We start from the raw sequence: 24,006 nt of genomic DNA on the forward strand, positions 1-24,006 counted from the left end.
GTTTGTCCCGAGAAAGAGTTGATTGCTCACGTCCAGAGCATGTCTATTTTATAACCCATACCTTTTCTCGAAAATATCGTTAATTTTGAAACCTTCTTTTCCACCTCAGAAATGCAGCCTTAAACAACGATGAACGGTTTTGAATGTTTAGATATTAAAACTTGTTAAAACTCCCACGTTGAGCAAGCAACAGAAAACTTTTTTCGCAATTTTCTTTGGCGAACTGAGTCCGAAGAGTGATGACATATGGAACCTATTTCGAGAGAAGTGATGGAGTGTGCACCGATGAGTCAGATTTTACGGGTTGATTTTTTTTTCGTAGCACAGCATCCAAAACTGTGAGCAGCTACAAAGTTACTGTTACGATTTAAAGAAAAAAAAACATCATATTACCACTGCTGTCACACAAATGAAAACAAAATGCACAATTAAAAGCTCGTCCAACCTCTTACTGCAGGGTGGAATACCATCTCATCTGATATAAACTGATTTCATTTAAACCCATACCTCCACGGGTTACACAGGCAGCATTCCAGTGAATATGCACCGAATGCACTTTCGTCCAGCTCTCGTACAGCACTCCCAGCTTTTACAAGTCGTCATATTTTTCGTCGGCGCGATTGTGTATTTATAAAATCAACCATGTAATTTCCTTATATCTGTTGTATGCACCGCAATGCCATGATCTAAGAATGGCTCGGAAACCGATGACATAGTTCTGTCACCGCACATTGTCATCCACTGCGCGAATACTCGGCAGACGCGGGTCTTTGCTACCCTTTCCCCATCCCCATCGTACGCATCTGATGCCGCTCGTGCATCCTCAATATGTGCGCGCAAATTACTCGCCGCACCAATTATGTCATCTGATTCTGTCGCCGACAGTTTACATACAGTGCTACGCAGTGGAAGGCCTATTGTCAACTCTATACAGCTGTAAGCCAGATTACAGTAGAGAAGCACAAGTAAATTTCCCCCGTCCTCTCTCAAGAAATGCTCAATTTGTCTCAAATTGCTACAAAATAAATTAGTGCAAAATCTGCAACATATCTACCGGTGAGTACTAAATGCAGGCATCAGTCAATCCGGTTTAATGTTTAGCTGTGGCCACGATATATGGTATTGGAATATCTTATTGGGCCTGTTGGAAGTAAATAAATGTACAGCGATCGACGCTGCACGCTGTTTATTGATCTTTTGCGGTTCGCATTTGTTTACAGTAGTTCATCAGTTTGTGAAGCCGTATTCTGGTAGTCGATGAATTCATCGTGGTTATTTATATCGGGTGTAGGCCTGATTTAATATGATAGTTTTGATGGCTTCGTAACAATTGAAAATATAATTTACGGAAATTTTCGAACTGTGAACATATATTTTTTCGTTTGGATATACTAGCTTCTTATTAGTGATCCTACCTGGCGGCCAAGGTTAGAAGAAATGGGGATGAAAAGATTTCTATATTCCATGCTTCAAAGCACTGATATAAACTATCAAATGTGAATCAAATTGTGAAAGCACGTCAATTTAACTTGAATCACATTCACAACTTTATGTAAATTCTTGGGAAAACCCCACTGAAAACTTTTCGTTCAGCCTAAACGGGAAAATACAAGAACGACTCCAAATAAATCAAGAAAACTTGGTTCCCGGCAACATGTTGGAGATTATTTTCGGGACCACGAAAGCAATTTATTACATAATTAACAGCCTTGCGCACCGCATCATCATCAAAAAGCATCGCCAACGGAGCGCGAAACGTAAAGAAAAGCATGTCGGATGCAACTCACCCTTCTTTGTGCATGCGCATTCCAGTCAAGTGCCATATGGCTGTTGTATCATCTAACACTTCGTAAATATTCCGGTAGCCAGCTATCGTCGGTGCCGTTTGTTATTCCAGTTCTCTCTAGGAATACCCGGAGCAAAGCGACACCGATTTCGGTAACAGCACTCTAGGGCAATTAATTTCGAGTCCAACCATTCACGACATATTTCCCGCTTGAGTAATGGTGATTCAAGCACGTGCACGGGTAAAAAAAGAAAATATGCTCCTGTTTAAAATTCCTGCCGGACAAAATGATTAATGCGACATGGTGTACAACTACTGATACGATCATTTCCGATTCCAACCTGATATCTTTATTACTTCACGCATAATGTTCCACTGCGTCCTGACCGCATCATGCGCATTTCTTCGCGCCTAATAAGTGTTGGCTCGTGCAACCTCTCAGAAACTTGCCATAATCGGAGCGAAGACGGCGAGGACACCATCGGATAACCGATTAAGGTAAGTTTCCTTAAAAGATCATAACAACCAGCGCCGCCGCCGGGGAAATGCATTCATGATTCCGGTGGGTTGAAGTGAGCCGGCGAACGAGAGGAGGTGGGGTGGGATGGATTCGAAAAGTGGAGTAGGTTCCTGCATTAAATAATGCAGTGTGCGGTTCTGTTCTGAGAGTGCACGATCTCGAAACCATTCGGGTCAGTTGGCACTCTAGAGTAAATGTAAAGTAATAAATTTTACCTATAAGTACATCAGTTTTCACAGACCGAACTAGCTGACATACGTTGAAACTCGGGGGGTTGGTACGATTGTCGACGGAAAACAAGAAACTTCAAAATCATGGTCAGAATGTTGTGTCTTTTTGTCTGTGATGAACTATGGGCTTCAAAAACGAAAGGATCATTATTTTATAGTTCGTTTATCTTGCTCATATCACGTATTGATTGTTTGAATTGTTTCATTTTGGCATGAATAGGATTATGATTTGTATCTCGGGCAACATGAAAGATCGGTTACATGAAATTTGAGATATATTTTCGCTACAGTGTCGTGTTGCAGATTTTATCTATAACAGCATAATCCATAACACTTCCACCACAGTTCCACTGCCCTCGATGGATTGGGTCATGAGTGATGATCGGATTCGGTCAGAATCATATGCAAATTGTGGAGTAGTAACATTGTTCGTTTAAGGTTATACATTTTGTGTAGGGCATGCACTAGGCTTCAGCATTCTTAGGAAATATGATCATTGCACATGTTGTTAAAAGAGTGTGTTGAATTTTCTTATACTATAACTGGATATTACATGTGCTGAAACGAAAAATAAAACATTGCATTTGTTTGCATGCACTATTAACCCAGATTTATCATTAAGGGTTTGTACGACGAAACGACCAGGCCCTCTGAATAAATATTGAAATTAAAAGTGTATCTTAACGAATCACCATCGGTTACCGAATATTGTATGACCCCTTGTTAATTAACAAAAATAATTTCTCGAGCAACACTGTTTTGGTTGCTATACAAAGTAGTCATCATGTTACCGCAGCAAAACAAACAAACAGATCCATTGGTATACCAATTAAAATACGGAACTTATTTTCATAGATTAAGAAGTATTTAAAATAAATAACAGAAAAAAACCGCTAAAAGGAATGCAGAATCATTCGTCAAATAGTTTGGAATAATTCTTGTAATACTTATTTGTCTTTAAAACAAAACCATAGTTTTCGTTGCGGCCTTATTTGAAAAAGAAAATATTGGGGACATATCTACTTCCATGTTTAACATATTGCTACAGTCACCCTTATTCTGAATAACGACGTATTGATTTTTCGATCGAATCCTAGCTACCTTTGATTTTGCTAGCATTATTGGGAATACAAATGAAATACAGTCGTAAAATCGATACGACGTTATTCAGAATAAGGGCGAGTGTTCCTGATAACATATTCAGGTACCATGATGGTTTTTGGTATCAATCGAAAATTCGCCATGGATGATACTCGATCGAAAATTCGCCATGGAGTTTTCTGATAAAGGTTAGCTTGTTGGATTCTCATAATATGGAACGGTGAAAATACACTTCAATTACTGATTGTTGCTGACTTTGATATATGATTTAAATATTACAGACAAATTTCTCTGGAAGCATTATGCAGCCGTACGAGCACAACGAAAGTAGTTTTTATCAATCTATATTTCTGCATATAATTAGGATTAACAAATGAAATTGAAAATTATATTGCTTGTTAACATAACTCCCCCGGAAATGCATAATCTATTAGTTCCAATATTGTTTTATTTTAATGTTTATGAGAATCCAACAATTTATGATCTAAAGTACACAACATGTAAAAAATAGTAAAAACACAAAATATTTATGGATTCGTCTCATTTTCGTAGCAGTGACGGATTGAATATTGTGGGAATTTCATGTACTTGAAAAATTATTACTGTAGCGGCACACCATAAACATTCGAGGTCGGAAGCATTCACTGGAGCGTTGCGATGAGAGATGGAGAGACCACGAGATTTTTCCGTCCGCTGAGCACCACATCGTATCCTGTTTAAGAGGTCGTACTCGATATGGAGAGATGCTTTGACAGGCTGAGGAACAACGTAATGTACATCGAAGCAATAATCAGCGTTGAACCGAGCAAAGCAGCAATAGAACAGCAGGTCGGCCGATCACCACCAGGACCTAGAACGACTGTTCTTTAGCCGTAACAAGATAAATAAATGTACCTAGGGTCATGGAGCTGTTGTTCCGAAAACAACAATTCCTCAGACTGCGTTGCCAGTGTATACCATTTTTGAAAGATTTCATTTTGACGTTTTGAGTTACTGAGGGGTAGTAAAATTTACGATACAATTTTGAATAGCGAGTGGCACGTCGTGTCGTCGGTTTGTACACCTTTCCAACTTTAAAAAAGAATCCCATATCTTTTGATTATTCTAGGAAATGTTGACAGAAATTTGTTTCTAAAACGATCGCAGTAGGCGTGAGTGTCGAATCGAATCGCTCCCGTCCAAATTAACTTTTTCTTTTTTTAAAGGATGGTGGGGGGTAGGTTCTAAATGATGAAAAAAAAACATATTTTTTGAGATTTTTTCAGAACTATCGTTCAATAGAATAAATTCAAACGTTCTGTAGAATATAAAGCATCATTCGAACAACATTTTGTAATTTTTTCGTTTAGTGAGCAAAAAAAAAGACTTTACTATAAAGAACCTGCTTTAATCCACTTAGTGGTGCTATAAAGCCTTTCTTATGTAACTTATGCTTCCATTAATATTACTAAGGGATTCATCAAAAAAACTTTTCGTTAAATACTGAATATGAACAGGTTTGGGTATACATTTCGACTGCTATTTCCGGTACTTCCGGAACCGGTAGCTGGGAACCGGCATAGATGAAATCGGTTCATTTGGTCAGTAACTAGCATAACCTATAAATTGAAACAGCTTTGGATCAAATTTAGAAGTATTTCAAACGTTTATTTGCATTATCTCTCTATAAGTCAGGTTGCAATTTCATGCAAACTACGCTGTATTTCCGGAACCGGGAGCCGGATCTGGATAAAATTATACATCAATTTATGGAAAAAAATACGTTTCGTTTAAATTAGAGTTTGCGAAGATTGGTATAGCCGTTTCTGAGAAATTGGAGTGATTTCCGGTTTGGAGAACACGAGCACTTTTCCTATACTTCCGGAACCAGGAACGATGATACAGTATACTCGAAATCAATTTGGCTTGATTTTTTCGTGTCATGTATGAAAACACGCTCCAGAAAATGAAACTTTTAAACTCATCAGACCTGTAATTCTGGGACCAGAATTCGTACCTGAATGAAATTGGTTAGTGTTATATGTGGTTAAAAAAATTAAAAATTTTACCCGTACCCGACCCGTACCCGATTAAAAATTACCTGTACCCGTACCCGACCCGAATGAGTAGTAAAAATTTTACCAAAATTCAGGATGGAGAATATAATGTTTATTAGATAGCGAGCCGTATCAGGCTCTAGTTGGTAAGTAAAATACATTAAAATGCCTGTTAACATTTGAACATATAAATACACTGTGAAGCATGAATAGATTTCCAATGTATTTGGTACGTTGTACTTATTTACAAATGTGGAGTAATATCTACACCAATTTTTAGAGAAGCATTTTTACCCAAAATGTCATAATACCCGTTGTATGTAGTTTTGGGTAGGTGTGGTTTTTACGAAACAGTGCGACTTTTGATCCAATTCTTTAGAGCCACAAGTAAGCGTGCTCATTATCTTGATACACAAATAAAAATTCACTTTCGAATCACTTGAAAAATCACGTAAAATGGTTCCAAATGTCAAATTGAATATTATACGTGACGAAAATGAATGTTATGCGAACATCCCCTAAAATGAATAGAGTATCATCAGTTCGTTTACGTGAATTGACCAAACATCAAACAATGTACGTGTATTCCCGGTGTGAAAAAATCAATTTTGAAAATGGTGAACAGTTAATCCTTCAAGTGTAAGTGGTTTGAACATTCGTGAGAATTTTTTTTGGTTACAATTTTTTACTGCAAAGCAAAATGAATTATGATTTTGATATAAATTAATCTGTCAACTATGCCCGTTTTGTAAGCCTCACAAACCCACACCCACAGTCGGTGTTGAACAGTCGTTCGCACCGCACGCGTATAGCTCTTGGCTCCTGGAATTTTTTTTCTGGCTACCTAGAGTTTCATTGATTCAAGGCTTCAGTCTTTTTCAAGACTACCTGAATCACTAACTAAGTGACTAAGTGATACAAAGAGTGATATTAGAGTGACTAAGTGATACAAAGAGTGATATTAGAGTGACTAAGAAATTAATCAGCCTTTTTTAAGGCTAGCTAGGAGTCTAATCGAAGACTAATTTAGCCTAGTTAATTTAATTTAAAATTTCATTAATTTCAAAAATGCCTGCGTCCAACTGGAAAGGCAACAAGCCTAAGGCTAAAAATAATTCAATACGGAATAAATCACAATCCGTTATTCAACATTTTTCTAATAACATTCACGATATTATAGAATCTGAATGTAAAAATAAAAGACAACGCACGGATTTCCCTTCCGCCGATCCTATGCCGTCTAACAATATTTACGAGATTCTTCCTGAATCCGATTGTAGCGACATAGAAGAAAATTCTTCAAAAATTCCCAAAATGGACGCTTGTCGTTCTGGGAAGAAACATCAATCTATGCCACCAGTGACGGTGATGATTTCCGACTTCAAAGCATTCCGTACTGAGCTTTCTACTTTTCTCCCGGAAGTAAAAGTCTCATTTCAAATCGGACGAAGAGGAGAATGTCGAGTCTTGGTGGATGGATTGGAAGATTACGAACGTCTTATTCGATATTTGTCCGAGAAACTTCATAAATTTTATTCATATGATATAAAATCAGACAGACCCTTCAAGGCTGTCTTGAAAGGATTATCAAATGATCAAAGTATAGATGAAATTAAAAATGAACTAAAAGAATTGCTTGGTTTTGCCCCTTCCCAAGTAATACTTATGAAAAAAAGAGCGAATGGTACTTCTAAACCACGCTCTGGAATTTCCCATGAACTTTACCTAATACACTTCAATCGAAGTGATTTGAAAACTTTAGAAAAAGTACGTTTCATTTCCCACATTAAAATTAATTGGGAACATTATAAACGGCATAATCGTATTGCAAACTTAACGCAATGTCGTCGTTGCCAAGGCTTCGGTCATGGAACCAAAAATTGTCATATGGTCATATGGAGTGTTTGAATTGTGGTAAATCACATTCGAAAGACGTTTGTCCAATGAATGAAGCCACTGATAAATTTTCATGTTCAAATTGCAATGGAAATCATAAATCCAATTATTTGAAATGTCCTGTCAGGGAAAAAATTTTAAACGCTCGTTCGCTTAGACAACAAGTCAAATCAACGACCTTAAATTTACAGAACATACCTGAAAATCAAAAAACCGTTACAAATGCCACGCCTAATTCTTCTAAGGCACTGATTTCTTCGAATTTGAAACAAAAAACAGGTACGCCTGCCAATTCGTCTTCTAACGAAAACAATTTATTGACAGGTAGATCGACTTCGTCATCATCTTCTTCTAATGTCAGTTATGCTGGTATATTAGGTAGAAAACTACCTCCTATTTCTTCTAATGTAAATAATTCTAACGAAAACAATTTATTAATAGGTAGACCGGCCAAATCATCTTCTTCTAATGGCAGTCTACCTACCAATATTCCTTCAATGCCATTCGCTTCTTTAAATGAAGTCGATTTAGGCGATATAACTGAAAATAAAATGATCTACCTACAAGATCAACTTTTTCAAATGATCATCCAAATGAATTCGACTTCATCTCTTTTTGAAGCATTTCAAATCGGATGGCAATTTGCAAATAATATTATAATGAATTTAAAATTTAACAGTGATGTTAAATAAATATTTGAATATTTTAAATTGGAATGCTCGATCTTTGAAATCGAGTGAAGATGAATTTTATAATTTTCTCGAAGTTCACAAAATCCATATTGCCATTGTGACAGAAACTTTTCTTAAACCAAATGTCAAATTGAAAAGTAATCCACATTATGTGGTTCATCGATTTGACAGGTTTACTGGAATGGGTGGTGGAGTTGCCATTTTTGTCCAACGGCAAATTAAACATCGAATTTTACCTTCTTTCAATACTAAAGTTATTGAAAGCTTGGGAATCGAAGCTGAAACCATTCATGGAATTTATTTCATCGCTGGAGCATATTTGCCATTCCAATGCACCGGCGAACAATTAAATTTCTTTAAAGGCGATTTGCAAAAACTTACAAGATATCGATCGAAATTTTTCATAATAGGGGACTTAAATGCTAAGCATGTCCAGTGGAATTGTAGGCAAAATAACAGTAATGGTAAAATACTTCATAATCAACTCTCAGCTGGTTACTTCACAGTTCTTCATCCCAGTAATCCGACTTGTTTCTCTTCAGTGAAAAACCCGTCTACAATTGATCTGGTTCTAACAGATCAAAGTCACATTTGTAGTGAACCGATTACACATGCTGACTTTGACTCAGATCATCTTCCAGTAACATTCAGACTTTCCAACGAAGCTATAATTAATCCAATTAGTTCTATTTTCAACTATCATAGAGCTAATTGGTTGAATTACAGATCTCACATTGAAAATCATGTGGATCATGAAACTATTTTAGAAAATTCTGCGGACATCGACACAGCAATTGATAATTTGAATCCTTATATTATCGAAGCTAGAAATCTTTCAGTTCCCAAAGCTCAAACTAAATTAAATTCTCCTATCATCGATGACAATCTTCAACTGCTCATTCGGTTGAAGAATGTTCGTCGACGACAATATCAACGTTCTCGTGATCCTGCTATGAAAAATATAGTTAAGGATTTACAAAAAGAAATTAAACATAGATTTACTCTTTTGCGAAATGAAAATTTCGCTAAAGAAGTTGAACAAATTAAACCATATTCTAAACCTTTCTGGAAACTTTCTAAGGTTCTTAAGAAACCTCAGAAACCAATTCCTGCTCTCAAGGAAGGTAATCAAATACTTCTTACAAATGGCGAAAAAGCTCAAAAACTTGCTCAGCAGTTCGAGAGTGTCCACAATTTTAATTTGAACGTTGTGAGTGCTATTGAAAATGAAGTCTCACTGAAATATGATCATATTTCAACCCAAGTGTTATCACACGATGACATTATTGAGACGAATTTTGATGAAATTAAATCAATTATTAGAAAACTTAAAAACATGAAGGCTCCTGGTAATGATGGAATTTTTAATATTCTTATTAAAAATCTTCCCGATGTTGCCTTGAGACTCCTGGTTAAAATTTTCAACAAGTGTTTTTCATTAGCTTACTTCCCAAAAAGATGGAAAAACGCTAAAGTAATTCCTATCCTCAAACCTGATAAAAACCCAGCAGAAACATCAAGTTATCGACCAATTAGCTTACTTTCTTCTATCAGTAAACTTTTTGAAAAAATTATCTTGTTGAGAATGATGTCTCATATAAATGAGAATTCATTTTTTTTACCAGAGCAGTTTGGATTTCGTCATGAACATTCAACTACTCATCAACTTGTCAGAGTAACGAACATGATAAAAGCAAATAAATCTTCTGGGTTATCCACTGGAGTTGGTCTTCTAGACATAGAAAAAGCATTCGACAGTGTTTGGCACAAAGGTTCAATAGCAAAAATGTCTGATTTCCAGTTTCCTATTTATTTGATCAAAATGATTCAAAATTATTTAAATGATCGTACTCTTCAGGTTAGCTATCAGAATTGTAAATCTGAATTGCTACTCGTACGAGCCGGTGTTCCGCAGGGTTCGAGCGTAGCTCCAATCTTGTATAATATTTTCACTTCTGATCTTCCAAATCTACCCGTTGGTTGTCAGAAATCGCTATTCTGTGACGACACAAGTCTGTTAGCCACGGGTAGAAATCTAATAGTGATCTGCAGTCGCCTACAAAGAAGTTTAAATATTTTCAGTGATTATCTGTCAAAATGGAATATAAACCAAATGCAGCAAACACGCAATTAATTATCTTTTCTCATAAGCCAAGAGCTTCTTTTCTTAAACCAAACAATAATCACATTCTCAAATTAAATGGCTTGGAATTGACATGGTCTGATCAAGCTAAATACTTAGGTTTAACGTATGACAAAAAACTCACTTTCAAGGATCACATTGAAGGAATCCAGGCAAAGTGTAATAAATATATTAAATGTTTATATCCTCTTATAAACAGAAATTCTAAGCTCTGTCTAAAAAACAAATTGTTAATTTATAAACAAATTTTCAGACCAGCCATGCTTTATGCGGTACCAATTTGGTCAAGCTGTTGTTCCACCAGGAAGAAAACGCTTCAAAGGATTCAGAATAAAATTCTGAAAATGATTTTGAAGCGTCCTCCCTGGTTTAGTACAAATGAGTTACACAGACTCACAAATATAGAACCATTAGATGTAATGTCACATAATATTATAAGCAAATTCCGACAAAAATCGATGCAATCTTCAATTGAATCGATTCGCTATCTGTATTAGTTAGTAAGTTAGTATATAAGTTCCTTTTCCCCATTACACAATACAAGTAGGTTTAGAATTTTCCCTACACAAAAATCTCAGAATTGCGGAAGCAAATAATGTCCTCATGGTAATAACCAAATCATATATATAATAGGGCTGAAAAGTCACCACTTGTGGCTGAACACCCAATTTAAATCTTAATAATTTAATTTTAACTCATATTCCAATAAATAGTTATTTAAAAAAAAAATAAAATAAAAAAAATAAAAAAAAAATAAAAAAAAACCCACACCCACGATGTTAACAGTAGCTGGTAGTTTTTACAGCCATTTAACTTCTGTGCCACTTCCGGTGGAGCCCTCAACGAGTGAACACGGTGAAAATTTGAGTATTTCGCGAGAAAAGATTTTCACCCGTACTTTTGCGACTCAACGTTGTTACGCATCGAGATTTTCATTTGTAGTCCAGAAAAAGAAACGAAAATTTTACTGGCAATATAGCCTAACTTGCTGAGCCATCAATCGGTGTCATTTCAAGTGAGGTGACACCACCCAGAGATGAAGAATAAGAAGAACTTCTATGCAGATTTTCTGAAATAAATGTTCACGTTTTTATGGTTAGAGTCCTAATGATTTATATGAAAATTTGAGAAAATCTCCAACAAATATTTAAAATAACAGTTTTCTGGTATCTGAATGTGATATGAGTACTACACTACATTTTTTTAAGCAAATAATTTTTACTGGATTGTGCATTAAACAGCTTTAAAAACATCCATTAAAACCTACGTGAAAAGTAGGGTCTGACCGCAACATCTTAGAGCTAAGGCAGTGTGTCTTATCAAATATGTTTAAAAAAAAAGTAGGGTGGAAAATATTCACATAACTTTTCACGTAACTTTGATGTGATCGTTTTTTTTTAATGAAGAAAAGAAATGTTTTTTCTGGAAAAAGATGCCAGTTGTCAGGTCTGGTCCTAGGCGCGAATATCAAAACCCCTTGAATCAATTTGTTTATTTTCCGGAAGAACTGTTTTGCAATAAAAAACTCTCGTCAACGTGTGAACATATTTATGTGAAGTACAGATGGTCGGGTAATCGATCAGAAAAAAAAATTTACCCGTACCCGAGTGAGCAGTAAAATTTTTTACCCGTACCCGATTGAAAATAAAAATATTTACGACCATCTCCAACACATAGATATTTTCCGATCTCGTCGAGTTAAGTCGAATGGTGTATAATACTAAGGGACTTAAAGTGTCCGATCAAAAGTTGTTTTTTTTCAGCAATTCAATATTTTCTCTATAGGGAAAGACAAAAAGTGCGAAAAGTCCGAGACGAAAATGTTTAGTTTTCAGACAAAAATTTGGAATTGGAAATAACCTGGGATGTGAAAAACTAGCGGGTATAAGACAGTTTTAAGAATTACGTCATTAACCGGACATGAGACACTTTTTATACCCATGTATGATACATTGTTTAAACTTTTTCTTGAAAGTGAGGGCGTGGCTTTGCACAACTTGAAATACGTGTATACTTATTGAAAATATGAAAAAATAAGCTTAGGTTGTTTATGAAATGTCCAATTTCTATAATAACAATAATAATACTACACCAAGTTCCAATCATATTCATTAGACATTCCAAAATAACCCATGGAACGTCATGGAAGAATATTATTTCTGATATGTCATTCAACGCTTTGACATTTCGTATGTCAGATTTCGTTACACACACTCACGCAAGAAATTCAAAACAATGGTCTATTCTTGTTTCAAATCTTCATTCATTTGAAATAAATTCGTCGAGCAATTTGTTTCTCGAATCATTTTTAATTTTTTTATTAAAATGCGTATTTTCATTACTTTTTTAAAGTTAGATATTACACAACATTTATTTTAAATAGTGAACATTTTTGACTAAAAAACTATCATTCCCGGATCACCCCTACTTGCTTTATATAATTACAGTGTATCTGAAAACAGTTTCATATCTTGTCAATGTTGAAATTTATATATGAAACAAAAAATGTTTTACCGTGACCAGGATCCGTACCTTGGTTACTACGGCCACAATGTAGGGTCCTAACCACTAGCTTTTGAGAGTGATAGTTTCAATTTGAGATTAATTCAACCACGTAAACTTCCGTCCAAATCGCCCCTTCAAACTTCAAGCTTGAGTTAACCTCGAGGCTATGTACCACAACTCTCACTATAACGTTTTCGTTGCTTTATATGTATACTAGAACTGCTTTTGTCGAAAATCATCGTGTGCCACTGAACCGTATATGAAAAATAAATGACTGGCTGATGGTCGGAAAGTGCAACACTATCATCCGATTATGCCGCTACAAACAAGTGTTTCCGTGGTGTAGTGGTTATCACATCCGCCTAACACGCGGAAGGCCCCCGGTTCGATCCCGGGCGGAAACAAATTTTTGTATTCGGACAATTTGATTTGAATTGAATAACAAGAATTTATTTTTACAGATGGTATTAGAGCTCAGAGCTATGTTATGTTTCAGAAAATCTTGAACAGTTGACGATTTGTTTTTTAAATTTGATTTTTGCATTTTTTCTTAAGCGTTCTTCAGTTCATCATTTCGACTTTAACTATAGTTTTTTAATAGGCTTTGGCGAAAATTCTGTGAAATTAAAACAAATGTGTGAAACGGTGTGTCCGACTCATTCGATGCCTCCCTCAAGGTTTGAATATATGTCGGGGTCATGTGGAAAAAGTATAATAAAAATTATTGTATAATTTTTACTTTGTAAGTAACGTTTTTCCATACTTGATGAGTTTATGCAAATTGTTCTTTTGGTCAGGAAGAATCTTTACGCAAAATTTGAGTCAAATAAAAATGCAAAAACTTGAGATTCGAATCCAAATGGAGCTACTTAGTAGTATTATTTAAAATGGGTTAGTCCATTAAAGTAGCATCATCTGGGCCCAGTAAATGAAATATGTCCGAAGTATGAAAAGTAAAGTGGCACTAGTCAAGCACACTTATCTTCGTATTGATGCTATGTTTAGTTTTCGTGGTAGGGGTCTGTAATCATTCATTTCGCTAGCCAGCTGCCAAAAATTAAAATGTGCAATCTCAGAAATGAGTAGCAAAACTTGGCATAGTCCGATTAAAATAAAAGTTTGCACTTGTCCTCGATATGATAGATCGTTTATTTTTCACGAAAGGTAAGACACCCCAAATTTAAAACAATGTTCTATTCGTGTCTCTAATTTTCAATAATTTGAAACAAATTCTTCGAGCAATTTTAAATCTGTTTTAAATTTGTGCTCGTAAAATAAAACTAGATTTCAGCTTTGCGATTGATATGTTTTAGTCGAAGATCTAAAATAGATCAGCCCATACGAAATAAAACAGCGTTGCAAACATCCTTCTCGAATAAGTTTACGTTTTTTATTTGACTCTCTTCATCCGTGCAAAACAAATATTTTGACATACTAAAGTCGTGCGTGAAGTTTCACCCAAATCTGAAAAAGTCGATCCTAATTTTGTCTCCTTTTCATTTCTGTTCATTTCTGGAATTGTTCGAATGTGAAGTCCGTGTTTCTAATGTCGTTTTCGCTTGAGAAAACCGAAACTGACCCAGGGTAGTTTCACCAAACAAACACTTTTCCGGTTTGAGCAAACCTGAAATAAAAATCAGGTTCGAAACATAACGGTTTGACAGCAGTTAGAGTGAAAGCTGGGTTAGGTTTGGCATCAAACGAAAACGACATAAATGTATGTTCTAATGAAATTCATGGGATCCATCTAGAGATCCAGCATTTTCGTAAATTATCCAGCGAAAAAGAAAGAACAAATCCAGAGTGATAAAATTTTGAATAACTTCATGAAACTCTACATATATTATTCAAGTCATATTTTATTCGAATAAAAGAATTCTTGAAAGGTGTATCCATAACTGGTCATCAATAGGTAAGTAAATAAGTGCTCACAAGTTCCTATCTCATATCTCCCGGTGTATCGGTGTCTGACGGTCAATAAAAAGGCGTCAACTTGGTGCTCTCTTCTGTGTTATCAGCAGAATCAGAGGGTGCGAATTGGTTTGAATGCTTAAGCCCATCTGATATTGAAAAATTATTAAATAATTCTTTGAACAGGTCTAGTAGTTCTATTTCAACAGACTTTGAAGCCGATTCATAGCGTACATAGCCATTGCATGGCTAATGCCACGATCCTACTGCCACTAAGAATCTTTCCAGGTCGACGCCTGAACATACGACCACTGGTTGGTAAGTCCAGCGTCTTGTGTATTGAGCCGTCTATCCGGGTTAGCTACCAAATACGCCCTATGAGTGAAAATATATGAGTATAAATACTACATGAGAAATCCCAGGCCAAACAAAGGAAAAGTCGATTTTTACCGTGACAACTTTTTTATTCTTTAGTATAATATCCATCTAGAGCGATACACTTGACCCATCGGTCCTCCAACATTTTGATGCCCTATAAAAAAAAGATTTGTCAAGACTTTCAAAATAGGTTTATGCAATGACTTCAGTTTTCGAAGAAAATTTCTATCCCTGGAGAAACCTTTTCAGATTTGGAAATAGATAATAGTTGTTGGGGGTCAGGTCTGGAGAATACGGGGGATGGTGGACTAATCCGTACCGCCAATCATTCAATTTCACCGTTACTGTTTTATCAGGACACGAAACTCGTTTTTTTGTACTCGTCTGACTTCTATTTTTTTTTTCAAAGATATATTTAATAAGGTACACTGCCTCAGCTCTGAGGTGCTGAGGAGATTTTTTAACAGTACTTAAGACTAGGATAATTTCTTGAATTATAACAAAGTTGTATTTGGTTCTCGTTGGCGTGTGCTGATCACCGCAATTCTAAAGGATCCTAATCTTTAAAATAATATAATTAGTTATTATTCTAGAGCTATCTACCAGCGTTATGTTCAGGCTCAATATTATATTATATCAAGAAATAATAATTAGCTGGTTATGAAGAATAAAGGTTTGGATACGATTGGCAAGGAGTAAGACACAGGAAGCAAACTGCATGTATTGAAAAAACTCAGAAATATGATTGATATACACAAATATTATTACACTAAATACGAATCGATCGCTTGCCATCCGAAAAATATCAAAAGACTCCCTGTAATGTTTTCATCCATTTGATGCAAACAATGAATTCAGGCGGGGTTAGTCTATGGAACGATGATTTCAGAGAACGCTTTGCTCTATACAAAAGGTGGGTCAACGAAATTCGAGTGAGTTATCTCTTGTTCGAGTTCAGGATTAAAGTTATTTGCATGTGTTAATAAAACATATGGGCCCATATTTTTTCGGCAAACCATTGCCAGACAGTGGGGCTTAGGATAGGTTAAACACACATATACATTTTAAAGTTATTTCACTTTACTTTAAGCGAATGTTTGCAGATTTAAAACTGTTCGAAAGTCAGCTCATCAGCGCCAGCACTCGTCAGGTCGAGCAAGAAGTGCCCAAATGATGGCCACCCTCTCAGATGTCGGTTCGTTGCGTATTATATTATATCAAACAGGGCCAGACTGGAGCCTAAATGAATGTACGATTTCATTTTAGTGGTTGTAAGGCCGAAAGCGACTCGAAACCCGTCTTGTAATTTCTGTGCACTTTATTTGTTACGCCCATATGGAAGAAAATTTTTGCGAGGTTTAGCCAACGACGATGCTGAAGCTGTTGGCGGTGCCTCTGCATAGCTCGCAAGACGGAGTGCATTCTGTTTTTTTTTTCCTGTGATGTTTTACATCCAGAAGATTCTCCACTTGTATCGTAGGCCTCATGTGGGAAGAAAAATGCGGAAACCAAGTATTAGATTTAAATTTAGATTTCCAAACAAACCGCTCTACTCTGTGCTGCGATATTACTTTCAACAGCTGATCAGATATGAGAAACATAACGAGCGGAGATATGCTGCATTCATATTTTAATAGATCGTTTGGAAGTGGATTGCATCATATAAGTTCCTACTACTTTACAATCATCGACTAGAGAATACAAGTTAGAGTTAGTTGAAACTTGAACATATTTTGCATTCGAACTCGAAATGACATCCCTGAGATGCAGCCACTTGAGGGCTTGAAGCATCATGTGTCCCTCACGAGTCAAAGATGATCTCACATGTCTTTATGCTGGCCCAGAAAGGGTAATGACTGATGCATATCCTCCCAGTTCGGCTGCAAATGGAATTTTTCTTCTCATTCGGATCGGTTCATTTTTTGTGACTGCCTTTCGGCAAAGCATTGAGAAATTCGAAACAACACTTCAAAGGTATCATATTTCGCTCCCACCATTGAAGAAAGGAATGACAAATTTGAAATTAGTTTGTGATGAGACCGTTTACAGTCAGTTGAAGTGTTTTTATGTGAATACAATGATGTAATAATTATAGAAAACTGTTTATAAAAGCATTGTTCCAGCTGCTGCGATTAGGTCATTAACCACCAGTAGCAACACCACATGCTTCTGAAAACGGAATGAGTTATCAGCTGTGTATGGATTGCTTCATGTTCACAATGTATGAATGAGACATATGCTCTTTATCAGACTGCCTTCCGGTGAAGTGTGCCACCCACGAGTTTGATCGTTCGCATGCGAAATCGCGAGTCCATGAGAAATTCGAATGAAGTTTCTACCAACGAAGGCCTGCAGTTCTCTAAATTAAATTAACCTCTCTATTTTAGAGTTTTTGTAACATATCTGGGCAGGCACTAAAGGCATTTCAAAACATGGGGTTAGCGGAATTGTTAATAAGAATTCAATAAAAAAAAATTATAGCTACAAATGAGTAGTCCATTCACGCATCCTTTGCAATACTCCGGCAATAGCTCTTGTAAATAAGAGGAAACCAGCGGTCGGTATCATATGAACATCCCGTCCAGATGTTCAGCTTTCCGAAGAATATAGAAATACATCACATGCATTTAGCACTTTACTTCACACATCCGACAAACTAGCGCTAGCTCTACTAGACGAAAACGGAGACGCCGGTGACGATGTTGCTAATTTGTACTCACTTTCATGGACCTGCCTGTCAACGAGCTGTGCGAACGATGGAACGGAACATTGTAAAATTTTGCCATTTTGTATCCCGTGTCTGTTTCACTTTTTGAAAGCTCATCATGTCATCGATCGGCTTCCATCAAAGACGACTGAGCTAAGCTAAAACGGAACGGAACGTTTGTGTACAAATAAAATCACTACCGAGTAATTGCGTAATCTCGTAAAGTTGGTATTTTCGGAAGGAAACGGCTTAGGGGCTGTCCATAAAAGACGTCACGCCGCAAGGGGGAGGGGGGTGTTTCATAAAACGTGACCTTTTGTGACAGGGGGGAGGGGGGGAGGTTTTTGGAATATGACGTCCAATATTTTCAATGAGCGCATTTTTGAAATACCTAATTATATTACTGCTTTGCCCTATTTCCTGAAAAAATCTCCACAATAAATGTTTACATTCTATAGGAAAACGTGTATTTGTTGATGTAAAAGCTTCTTCTTGTAAATTCGGAAATGAGTGATGCAGGAAATCATTTCTGTTGTGATCAGCAAAAGTGCACGGAGGAGCGAGTAAATTAGCGAAATTAATAAATTTTACCTAATATGAAATGCCTTCAAACGGTTTAACTTAAGTTATGCACTGACAATTTTTTCAGTAATTTGATTTTCTAGCATTGATAATAGTATATCATAAGAATTTCTCTTATCTGATTCTGATGCAGTTTATTCAATTGTACTCCATTTGAAAAAAAAAGCGGGAGATCAACGCTTTCCGAGAAAACCATATCCTTTCATGTCATGTTTTATGTGATTTTCCTCCACCAACATCAAAACTTATCGAATCATCCAATGATTGAACTTACATAAATCAAGAATCATTTTAGCTCAAAATCACTACCCATTGTGTGACGGAAGATCAGTTCCGATATTGATCGATGTGATTTAAATTTCACTGATCAACTGATAATGAAAAGATTCTCCGGCAGTGATCTCATTTTGATGAGGCTTTGGTCTTTATTTTCTCAGCCCTGTATGCTACACTAAGGAAATATTATTCTTTACCTAAAATAATCATATATCTGTGTACCCCTAAGAGGAATAAAACAGATAATTTAAATGTTTCATCAATTCCAACCAAATACTTTTATTAATTTATATAATTGATATTAATAAAATAATTCCGATGATTTTGTAGTTTTAGGGATATTTTTTAATCTAATGACAACATGTAATAAATCGATTTTTCCCTCATAATTGTATGGTTTGTTGTACATATTGATAATGTATTGAGATGAATAATATTTATTTTGAATTCGTGACATGTGACATAGGAGGGGTGGGGGGTCTTTGCTTCTGTGACAATTTGTGACAAAGGGGGGATGGGGAGTCAAAAATCGTCAAAAAAAGCGTGACGTCTTTTATGGACAGCCCCTTAATGAGACGACCCGTGGATAGATTTTAAACCGCACAAGGCTCAGGCAACGACCATACGGACGGGATAAAAATGGAGAAGTGGTAGAAGTGCAGTGGCCTTTGACTGCTCCCACATTACACGACAATGTTCAGAGCAGCAATGACCAACTTTTTACCAATTTATTACCTGACCACATCAACACACCTACACTCAGGCAAAAAATATATGGAATTTCATAATGATTTCGTAAGATTTTTAGCCACAAGAATATCGTAAGCGAATCATAAGACCGCCTTATGAAATCCCGAAAATAGGAATTCCAATAAAACGCCTTATGAAATTCAAACGAAATTTTTAGGAACATTGTGCGAAATTTATATGACAAACATAACTTCTCTCATTAATTGTGAAGTTCATAAGTTGTTCGTATGAAAACTATAATAGTGATAGATGAGATGTATATTGAATATTATATATTATAATATATTTTTCATATTTATCTTATGAAATTATGATTTTGATGATTTTTGATGCATCATAAGATTTGCCTTATGATTTTCACTACTCAATTTGCTTGAGTGTACGTTCTATCATCAATGGGAAAGAAGTATTCGAAACAGAAGTATTAAAAAAAATCGTTTCATAAGAAATCTCAGGAATATTCGAGCTACCTACAACAATCCTGTCTAATCGAAAATGATTATGGTAGTTTTTGAAGAATTTGTTTTAATCGTCACCTGAATAATATGTTCTGAATTTAAATCCTTGGACCAACTTCGATTTTATTAGATGCATTTAAATTTCAGTATTCAAAAAACATGATCGAATTCAAACAACGCCATATTCGATTGAGAAGTATTTTTCTGTTCAAATCAAGGAACATGAAATCGTGACGGCTTGTCATGACCTCATGATCAGGAAGAGGCACATTAGCCTGTCTCAATACAATTTATTTGGATTGTTTCACACGTGCCATCGATGTCTTGTTCTTTAAATTAATATCACTATCCCCATCAATTCCCCGATTTTCAGGAGAGGTGTTATAATATGTAACTAATAGATTCATCTTCCAATGATATTCTTTTTTCTTTCAGTTTTTGGAACGTAATAGCTTCACGAATCGTTTATTTTAAGATTCATTTGTATTGTTAACATGTCATTATAATAAATATCGAGATAATTTTTATTTGTTGGATTATGGTTCAAGAGGCTGGGGTGTACTGCGAGATTGATAGTGCGTATTATCTTTTCCCGGATAGGATAAGCCTAAAGACCGTGTGGAATTCGGTTGCCAAGAGTTGGGATCGTGCTTCCATGTCGTAAAAGGCCACAAATAAAAGTGTTTCTCTCTCCATAATTTCTGTTACAAGTTTTTTTTTGTCGTGAATACGCCTTACTTTACTATGGGCGCCCTTTCAAATTTTACCATTAAAGGTCCTATTAAGGAACTTAATTTAAAAAAAATTACCCTCTAAAAGAGTGATAAGTTTTTGATCGTGAATATCTCTTGTATCTAACGTATCAACGTATCAATCATAATTGTATGATCAAATTTTCAGTTGTATGACATAATCTCAAATAATTCAAAATTAAACTTTTCTGAAAAGTTTGGCATCAACAAGTATCAAAGAGGAAAACTCATGATGCGTGTTTGCCGTTCCTGTAATTTGAAAGTTCATAGCTCAGTGATCTGTTGAAGGATTTATTCAATCTAACTACCAATAGATTCAAAATTTTTCAACTTGAACGTGTATTGCAGCAACATTGAAGTGCTTCAATAGTAGACTATTGAAAAACCTGTCTGATTTCACACCAGCCAATTAGAACGCGTTCTGAGGAAGAGAAAAAAATATCTCCTGCTGTACAATTGCATCGGTAGAAAAGATAAACAATTCACTTTTTCCCATCATTTTCTGAGCAACGCTTTTCGGAGCGAGATATACGGGAAAGCCGACCTCATGCTTTTGGAATGAAGCGAGCGCCGAACAGCAGTATTCTGCCGTAGAACAGTCGCAGTCGGGCACAAAGCAAAATCACACCGAAAGCATGCCAGTGGAAGTCATCAGTCGTCATGGGAGCACTGCTGTGTTAAGTTGACCGAGATTTGAGTCGAATTCATAGTGAGTTTCAAATGTACCTACTGATTTCGCCCGAAATGGACTGTTTCATTTTCTTTGGATTCAATTGGAGATCGCAATGAAGTGTATGTAACTAACTAGAATTCTAATTACTGTCGGGTTAACGATGCTTGGAAGATACGCATTGTTGTGTTTCGGCTGATTCTGTTGTTAAAAAATATGTTCTGCCGATGGGTAAGTGAAGACATGTTGGATTCGACTCGTGAGGTGTGTACTACTTATCAAATTCAAACGTTCATACACAGAATATTCCACTCCATTTTAGAAGGGAAGAGTGCAAACAAAGAATATTGCACTTTCTTGCGAATTGTACGTTCCGGTGAAATCACCCTTTCGGCGAAATGGCACACACTAAGATCTCGCTGTTCGGATTTTTTTTGTCGAAATTAAACGGTAAATATATGAAATGAGCGATATTTCGGCCCATTAACTTTATTTTACGAAAACTATGCAAAATTTTACCGGACGATCAGTTAAACGTTAAAGTTAAAAAGTTTTTATTTCATAATTTTATAAATAAATGTACAATTGATTCGGTAAATCTGAATAGTCACCGAGTACGGTAAAAGCATACCGCCCACATGGTAAAATCATCTTTCAATTACCGAACTAAAGTAAATACCACAATCAATGAAAACTAACTGGCAAACAATTATTGAAATTTCCAATAATTCGTCTCGAAGATCAGAGAAAAATAAAACGAAAGAATGAATCTCAGTTCGCTTTCACATCTTATCCAAGTCAGTCGATAAAACAAAACCGCTTACGTTCGGGACGAAAGAAACCAAGTACAGTATTGTGTAGTGTACAGTAGAACGACCTCGAAAATGAGTGAACCAAACGAACAAAAGCTACCGGTACGAGAGAATACCATTATTGTTGACTTCATGCAGTGAAAAATTCGACCTTCGATACGAGAACTTGAAGGTTTGCTTAAGGAGCAAGTGCATCTTGACATTAAACGTGTGCATTTACTTCAATGTAATAAGGCAAAAAATATTGTTTACATAGAGTTTTATAAAGAGTTGGATGCAATTCAATTCGCAAAAGACAATAATAATGTGCATTATGTGGTGCACGAGAACATTAAGTACAACATTCCAGTATATATGGAAGATAGTGCTATAGAAGTGCGTGTGCATGATCTTCCCTCAAGCGTCATCGATCCTTATATTCGCAAAACCATGTCAAAATACGGAGAGATTCTCTCTATCGAAAAAGAAAAGTGGAAGAATTTTTCCCCGGTATTCTAAATGGCGTACGTTTGTTACGCATGCACTTGAGGAGGCCTATACCTTCTTATGTGACGTTCAGTCAGGATACAAGAATCCCGTGCAAATCACTTGTTACCTATGACAATCAGATGGCCACATGTCAATATTGCCAAAAAACTGTTCACTACGGTTAGCCATGTGATAAACCGCACAAGGAGACAACTATACCAAAGGACAACGGTGCTTTCTTCACACCAACCCCAAGCAACCCCAGTACACCTGTGACAGTCATCAATAACAGTGAAGCATCCCCTTCAACGAAACCATCCAACGTATCCCCTATAGAATAAAGTACACCAGCTGCAATTAACAGCTTACCATTCAACCAACCAGCAACTACAAACAATGTACAACAAGGCGCATATACAGCAACTAGCAATGAAATCAACAACAATACCACGGCAATGGATGACGAGACGAACCACGAACAAACTGCCCCTCAATCCTCGCAGGAGAGAAACGGAAGCTCCTCTCCCCCTAGAAAAAGGGTGACAACGAGATCCAATACAAAATAATTTTTAGCTGAAAACTCAGCTCAATCGGCCACGTAAAGTTTGTACGCAAATAGGCCTGAATAAAAATATCTTTTATAAAAAAAAGAAAGAATGAATCTCTTAAGCTACTGGTAGAATGGATTGAAGTACAAGTACAGAGCAATGTGCCGGAAAGCGGTCATAGTTTCAGCCAACAGTGACATTAAGTCACCTTTCGAAATATTGTTTTCAATTTCTACCAACACAACATCGGCTGCATCTTTAAACATATTTTTTCTTGGATCTATTTTTGGCAATGTCTAGTACTAAATTATTCATTCGTCATTGTTAAAAATTTCCATATCTGAAAAACAAAATTATAAAATGAATATTTTTTGTTATTTAATGAAATCCGAATTTTTTTTTCAAAACGGACAGTTTTAACCAAAACATAAAAACAGCACTGCTCGGTGGTTGTTCTACAGTTAAGGGGGCGGTCAGCAGTTGACAATCCGGTAAAAAACATCAAACTCTGCCAATTTTTTAAGTCTGTATAAGTCATAGTGTCTTGAACTAGTTTTGCCTGATAATGTTGCTGTGATGTTTATTAGAAATATTCTCACACCAAAATTTCCATGGATGAAATATTGACAATAGTATATTATCTAACGTTCAGTTAGTCGACTTACTGACAAACAACACTGGAGTCGAATTTAATTAACAAAAACTGGGGTCGGTTTTTTGCCACCAGGTAGCGTTTCTTTCTTCAGCTCTTAAAATTATAGATGTACATTATTTTATGACCAATG

At 36.0% G+C, this 24,006-nt stretch overlaps 1 protein-coding gene and 1 non-coding gene across 2 annotated transcripts in view; one reads left to right on the forward strand and one right to left on the reverse strand.

The window, feature by feature from the left end:
* The window catches only part of LOC131430290 (collagen alpha-5(IV) chain), a 91,256-nt gene that overhangs the window by 17,855 nt on the left and 49,395 nt on the right, over positions 1-24,006 (reverse strand). The window lies entirely within an intron of this gene.
* On the forward strand, positions 13,241-13,313 carry Trnav-aac (transfer RNA valine (anticodon AAC)). The gene has a single exon. It is a non-coding gene; the product is annotated as a tRNA-Val (tRNA).

This window comes from Malaya genurostris, chromosome 2 (assembly GCF_030247185.1).
Source record: "Malaya genurostris strain Urasoe2022 chromosome 2, Malgen_1.1, whole genome shotgun sequence".
In the NCBI taxonomy this organism is placed as follows: domain Eukaryota; kingdom Metazoa; phylum Arthropoda; class Insecta; order Diptera; family Culicidae; genus Malaya; species Malaya genurostris.